The sequence below is a fragment of the Takifugu flavidus genome, chromosome 4 (assembly GCF_003711565.1).
Source record: "Takifugu flavidus isolate HTHZ2018 chromosome 4, ASM371156v2, whole genome shotgun sequence".
NCBI classification, from domain to species: Eukaryota; Metazoa; Chordata; class Actinopteri; order Tetraodontiformes; family Tetraodontidae; genus Takifugu; species Takifugu flavidus.
Window position 1 is genome coordinate 3997299 of NC_079523.1, and position 6966 is coordinate 4004264.

Below are 6966 nucleotides of genomic sequence, written 5' to 3' on the forward strand. Positions count from 1 at the left end.
CGGCAAGGTGTGGAGAAACCTTCCAGATAACCCTGAAGGTCAGCACGCAGCCACAGCACACAGCATCACTCAGTGTTCGCTAACTTAACCCCCCTCGTGTGTGTGTGCGCGCGTGCGTGTCCGTGCGCACGCGTGCGTGTGTGTGCGTGTGAGAGTTAAGATGCGTTTCCACTTATATGCGGACATGCTTGGCCACCCTCGGAACGACAGAGGCTCGTTATCACACAGTCACACTGCAGACGCACACCCGGAATATTAATGGACTTATAATGTGGTCGCACGCTCCTTCCCGGATACGTGCACGCGCTCGCGCACGCCGGTGGCCGTCAGCGCTTCGGCAGCAGAGCGCATTTGTTTATCATAGCGGCGAGAAGTGATCTATTGATCACCGCCGGACGCCTGCTTGACACCGCGGCATCGACCGCCGCGCAGCGACCTGCGATCCCACCTGGAAATCTGAGGGCAGAACCACTCGGCAGCGCGTGTCCGCGGGCCCGGTTCTGTTCCTGGGCCGGCGGACACCTCCCTGTGAACGCAGCGGGGGATTAGGCGTCTCCAGTCCAGCGGACGGGACGCACTTATTACTAATATTAAAGGCAGCCAGCATATTAGAAGTTTCAGCCCGTGACTCTCATATCCCCTCTCTGCCTGACATTTCTTTACAAATACCAGTCTCTATTCACTCTGTTATTGCCTTCTCCCATTCAGCAATTCTCTGATTAAACAAGCCGCTGAAAGCCCCGGCACCACTATCTGCCATTTGGCTTTTATTAGAAACCCGCCACTTTAATTAAATCGGCTAAATAACACAAATATCAGGGATATTTCACAAAAATATTGGATAAGAGAGCACAATGGCTGGGAAAACGCGGCCTTTTATGAGATGTTTCGGGTGCGGTTGGCTGCCGCGGCCAGATCAGCGATCAGGATGTGTTTTATTTACAAAATGACCCAATTTTATGTGTATATATACATATAAAAATAAATATATACATGTACACACACACACACACACACACACACATATATATATATTATTTCCACATGTAAAAGGGTGAGGAGGGTCAACGGGCCACTCCAATGCAGCAGTTTGCAGCACACGTGCACGAGTGGCCCTGGTGCGCGTGCACGCTGTAATTGTGGCGGTTTGTTGCAGTAATGTTCACAGCCACCCTACAGTAATTGCTTTTTCCCATCTTCTTCACTGCAGGTGTTTTTTCTGAGAAACAATTATTGCTGCCAGAGCCTCTTAAACATCTTGAACCACGCGTTGCACAAGCACGTGCGCTCATCCGGAGACTCCGAGCGGCTCGGTTCAGATTTAACGATGGAAGTCGGACAGTGTGGGAAACGTCCCCCCACCCCTGAGGGTCCACTGCGGTGCCCTCTCCTCTCCTCTCCTCTCCTCTCCTCCTCCTCTCCTCTCCTCTCCTCTTCCTCTCCTCTCCTCTCCTCCTCTTCCTCCTCCTCTCCTCTCCTCTCCTCTCCTCTCCTTACCTCTCCTCTCCTCCCCTCTCCTCTCCTCTCCTCTCATTTCCTCCTCTCCTCTCCTTCCTCTCCTCCTCCTCTCCTTTCCTCTCCTCTCCTCTCCTCTCCTCTCCTCTCCTCTCCTCTCCTCTCATTTCCTCCTCTCCTCTCCTCTCCTTCCTCTCCTCTCCTCTCCTCTCCTCTCTCCTCTCCTCTCCTCTCCTCTCCTCTCTCTCCTCTCCTCTCCTCTCCTCTCCTTCCTCTCCTCTCCTCTACTCTCCTCTCCTCTCCTTACCTCTCCTCTCCTCCTCTCCTCTCCTTTCCTCCTCTCCTCTCCTCTCCTCTCCTCTCTCCTCCCCTCCTCTCCTCTCCTTACCTCTCCTCTCCTCCCATCCTCCTCCTCCTCCTCCTCCTCTTCCTCCTCCTCTCCTCCTCTCTCAGCCAACTTGGCAGCGTTCATGTGAGAAGTCGACAGAGAGCCTAATTGGAATGTGACTCACCATTCTGTTCCCGTGCACAGTTGTGCCGAGCTCGGCGGCTAATTGAATAGTCTTTTATTAAACTGTGTTAATGTGAACTGGAACTGGCTGCTGGTGAATTGAATTAGACCCCCCCTTCCCCCGGCCGCCATTATAGTCACAAACCGTATACATGCATCCACGCAGCGCGGGGGAGCTCAGGAGGACACCGAGAACCTCAGCGCGAGGGGGGTCGGCGGGCCGCCACATTGGTTGGCGTGGGTGAACGCGAGACTGGTTTGGAATTTCCAAAATGGCTTCTGCCATTAACTTCCATTCTTCCCATCTTGACCTGACGGTCGAAGAGTTTCAAAGTAAAAGCCTGAACCCGCCGGGGGTCCTGGGATCTTCATCTTTGAAGGGGTGGAAGAAGAGCGGAGGAATCAGACGGGGCAGAGAGAGCGAGAAGAGCCCTCAGAGGCGTCGCGAGGAGGATATCTGCTCCTCTCCCGCTTTATTAGATCACGCTGGTGAATAAAAACAATCCCGAAGTCGTTAGAGCCCAGTCGGAGCGGCTCAGAGGGCAGCGCAGCTCCTTGACCCAGCTCAGCACGCGCCAGGACGTGCGCCCGTCTCCGAGGGCGTCTGTTTCTGTGTAAATGCACGAGCACGCCTCCTCCAAACCAGCACGTGGCTAAATCCTTAAACAGCAGCTGGGATAAGCCAGCAGCCTTATCGCTCCTGCTCCCTCCTCATTCTCCTCCCTCACTGTCTTTCCTCAGGAAACTATTGTCCCCCCTCCCTCTTATTAATACCCCCACCCCCAGACATTACGCCGCTTATTCCGGATTCGGAATCTTCTGGCTCCTCTGGGGCTTTGCTTCCCATTCTTGCGGTGGGATCCCTCGGGATTTTACAGCGGCAGGATTTCACATCACGCCCGGAAGTGCAACAGGTCAAGGTCACCGTCCGGGGTCGCGATCACCGCCACCCATCAGAAACTACATCTTGAGGCTCGTTTTCTGACGTTTTTCACGTCCTGGGGATGTTTCTGATGCTCCGCGTGCGTTTGCGTCCCGAAACGCCAGAATCGGCCGCGAGGAGCGGAGGAGCCGTGGAGCCGTCGGGGTCCAGGCTCTCGTCACACACTCACTTCTCCTCCTTTGTCACGCTGATGCGCTCACACACCAGCGCAGCCATCAATAATGGCAGGGTGCCGCTTGTGTAATGATCGTATCTCCCCGGACTGACGGGGGGCTCTCGGCTTTGTCTGACACACAAAGAGAAGAGGCGGAGTGAGCAGAAGTGACCACACACACACACTCATGCCAACATCGCTACCTTTGTTGGCCCATTCTATTGACTTTCATTCATTTTCAAGTCATGACAAATTCAATGTTGAAGCCTGAAATTTAGGCTCTGAAAAGACAATGGACGCCCACCACATGAGTGAATTATATATAGGAACACTCTCACACACCAACGCTATCAGAATTCCTCACGGAGACCTCGTGTGTCAACAGAAGGTTTATTAACTGCAGAGAGCAGCTATGCTTCATATCAGCTGGAGAACATTAAGATCTGGGTCTATATTCTCTCTGCCAGGCCGACGTCTTCTCCGGATCACCTGTATTCACCTAGAACTCCTGAAGGCACGTCCGGATATTCCGTTTTTTGTTCACTCCTTTCCTTTTCCTGCAGCCTGAATCGTCAGGAGCCAGGTTCCACACTGACAGTATGATTTTTACCTTAAACCCCCAATTAGCTGCCTCCGCCTCCGTGTTCCATCAGTGCTGCGCAGGGATTCCTGCCCTCGCCACAGCCGAGGCGCCGCCACCAACTGACGGCTACTCTTAGTAGGCGCGAATCAATGTTTCGCTTTTCTGGAAAGTTCTGCATTTGCGGCCGATCCACTGAGGACATGGAGTGTGTTTGTGTAGGGGGTGTTAGTGACAAGGTTAGGACCCGTGAAAGGCTCCGTCCGTCTGCTGTTTGCTAGCGGGGCCGTTGACAAACGGCAGGAAACGCCAATCAGCTGAGGAGCGGTCGAGAGCGAGCTTCTGAATGGACTGAGGATCTCTGCAGGTGTGTAGCCACATAGAACACCGCATCATGTGACTGACAGGTGAGAGCTGCAGGGCCCAAGAGGATGTGGGAGGTTAGAAGCCACCTACAGGGGGCAGCATTGGGCTCAGAATCCTCTGGCAGAGACCCCGAGACGCTGTCCAATTCCTCTTTAGGGTCAGTTCAGGTTATAGTGGCTCCACCACCGTCTTGTTTCCTGCTCACAGACGGGGGGTTTATTCCCAACCTCCTTCCCAGAATAGATTAGCTGACTGATCTTAAGCTGCTGTTAAATGCAGCCATTTGTTGCTTATTCTGGGCTGCTGTAAAATCCTTATTTTGTTCCACGGCGGCCACCGTAGCCTCTCAGGACTGACATCAAAGTGCAGACAGATTCTTGTGATCTCTTCTCCACCGACTTTTCTCCTTTACTCGGGACTTTCAGGACTCCAAACTCTTCCTGAAAGAGGTACCTTGAGGGGGGGGGACCCTTTTTTCAAGTTTCTAAGACTTCTGGAGGGGCGGGGGGGTGTGGAAGGATGCTGATTGGTGGAGCTGGACAGTCAAGATACCCCCACAGTTTGCCACATTTTCTTAATCACCCTGGTAATTTGTCTTTCCCCCCTGGGGAGGACGCTCCCCATCAGAGTGGCCTGCCTCTGCTGCCCTGATCCTGGACACCACCCACCCCTCCGCCAGAGCCGCTCCATCATCTGTTCCTCAGATGCTTCTACATCCTGTCGACTATCACAGCCCATGAAATTGATTCCTTTTATCTGTGTGTTTGCGAGCGTCGACACAGGTTGCTACCCCCCCCCCCTCGCCGTACAGTATCTGTTGCGTCTGTGTCGTGCGCCAGATACTCATTTCATGCTTCATTTGTCGCCTCACAACCTCGGTTAATAAACAAGACACCCCTCCTTTTCTTTTCCCTCCTTTCCTCCGGCACCTCTGCGCCAGGGCGTGTGTCGCCTGTCAGACAAGCCGCCATCGCCGCGTCGGTGAGGGATTACACGCACTTCAGCCAATAGATCGAGTCGATCGCTCCCAGATCGATGGGAAAGCGGTTCTGACGCCTCAGAGACGACCGTTGTCCGTCCGTCCGTCCGTCTGCTGAAAGAAAGCTGCTCAAGGCCAGTTTTTCTCTCCCATCTGCCCACAATGCACCTGTGATGCATTAACACCTAAAACACACACACAAAAGCTGGATTCTGCCTCTGTCAACTGTCCTCTTCTGCCTTTTCATCCGTCTTTCAAGGCTGCTGCAGTTCAGGCTCTTTGTGTTCGAGCCTTTTCTGTTAAAGAACGTGTCCGTCGTGCAGGAATATGGCTGTGAGTCACGGCGATGGTGCGCTCTGCCTGGAGCCAAGCATTAAATTTAGAGTTTCTCTCCTTCGCAGCGTTTGTCTGTTATTAAAACAGATCGGAGACAGTGACTAATCTGTTCCCTTTGGTCCGGCAGCCAGTAATCACACTTCCACTGTTCTGCTCGCTCATCCCTCCGTTACCATCAATGCCTTATCTCTGTTTTCCTCCACACGCATGTTTGCTTGTGCTTCTGCTGGGGTTTTTCTCGAGCACTTATTAAACAGTTCTCGCGCAGGCGTCTCGTGGCTGCGATGCTAAAATGAGTGGCTGCCCTGCACGTCCACATGCATCGATCTCCCCGCAGCCTTTGGCCGGATCTCACGTTGTCATCCGAGCGGAGGTCACCCTTTAATGTGTGAACATCCCACCCTGCCCTCCCGCCCCCAGAAGGCAGATGAACCTTGGAGCTCAGACGAGGCTGTAAAACTTTGTCCCTGAGCTGCTTTGCACAGCGTCCAGCTCTTCTGCCTGATTTGTTCCCTGAGAGGAGAGAAGCTGCTGCGTAAACCGTAAACCTTGTAAACCTGCAGCTGCAGGAACACGACCGTCCACCAAGCAGCACAAATACGGGGATTTGAACACCTTTTGAAAGCCTCAAAATCCTTTTAATTATTGTCTGTGTAGATTCTCAATCATCCAGGTCATTTAAATATTGTGGTAGCAGAAGGCGACCCTCTATTGTTAGCCTAGCCGCTAAGTTTGTTTATTAGTATGTGAGTTCACAATATACAATATATACAATATATATACAATATACAAAAATCTGTGTTTGTGTTTTGACTGAGGGGGAAACGGGGTCTGTATCTAGAGCGATAAATATGAATAAAATAAGCCATAATTTTCTGCTTCAGGTGGCAGATTACGGTATGATTGCCGGAAATGTTTTCAGAGTTCAAAAGTTCATCACTTGTAGTCATGTGACCTTGCAGGATGCACGACGCACGAACTTAACTTTTCTACTAAATGGGGGACGAAGGTTCACACTCGTCCATCGCTACGGGCGACTGAGCTTGATAATCGACTGGGAAACTTTAGCCTTCACTGAATAAAAGCACGCCGAGAGTCTGGTATTTCAACTAAAAGTGAAGTAAAACTGTCCAACTATTGATTAGGAGAGTTTGAGTCAAATGTTTCTATTCCGATAAAGGCAGAAATATGCAGGCAGGAGCCATAATGTGGAGTTCTGCAGCTCAAATGTATTTCAAACAGGGTGTGACAGCAGCAGACAGGTAAGATGGAGGTAGCGTTGACTGGAGAGGCTGTGATATATTGGAAAGCAGTCTGTGAAGCTCGACTCATTCCCTCTCCCCGGGGAGCCCTCTCTGTCAGCCTGCAGGGGAAATTGACCTGTGAGTAAAGCAGCCGCTTCTTTTTTTCCTCTTTTTTTTGGGATGGTTATTTATTGAAGCGGTAGAGAGGAGACTTGATGATTCGCTGACAGCTTCGGTCACTCGCGCATGTCTCCATGCGCGCAAATAAATATGGAGGCAGTGCGGGGGCGAGTTTAGCACCATGGTAGCTTAGCGTAGCTCAGCGCTCTGGTTTTATTCACCATCTTTGTTGGTGAAGTCAAAATAGTAACTTCTTTTTTTCATTAGGCTCTCAGAGG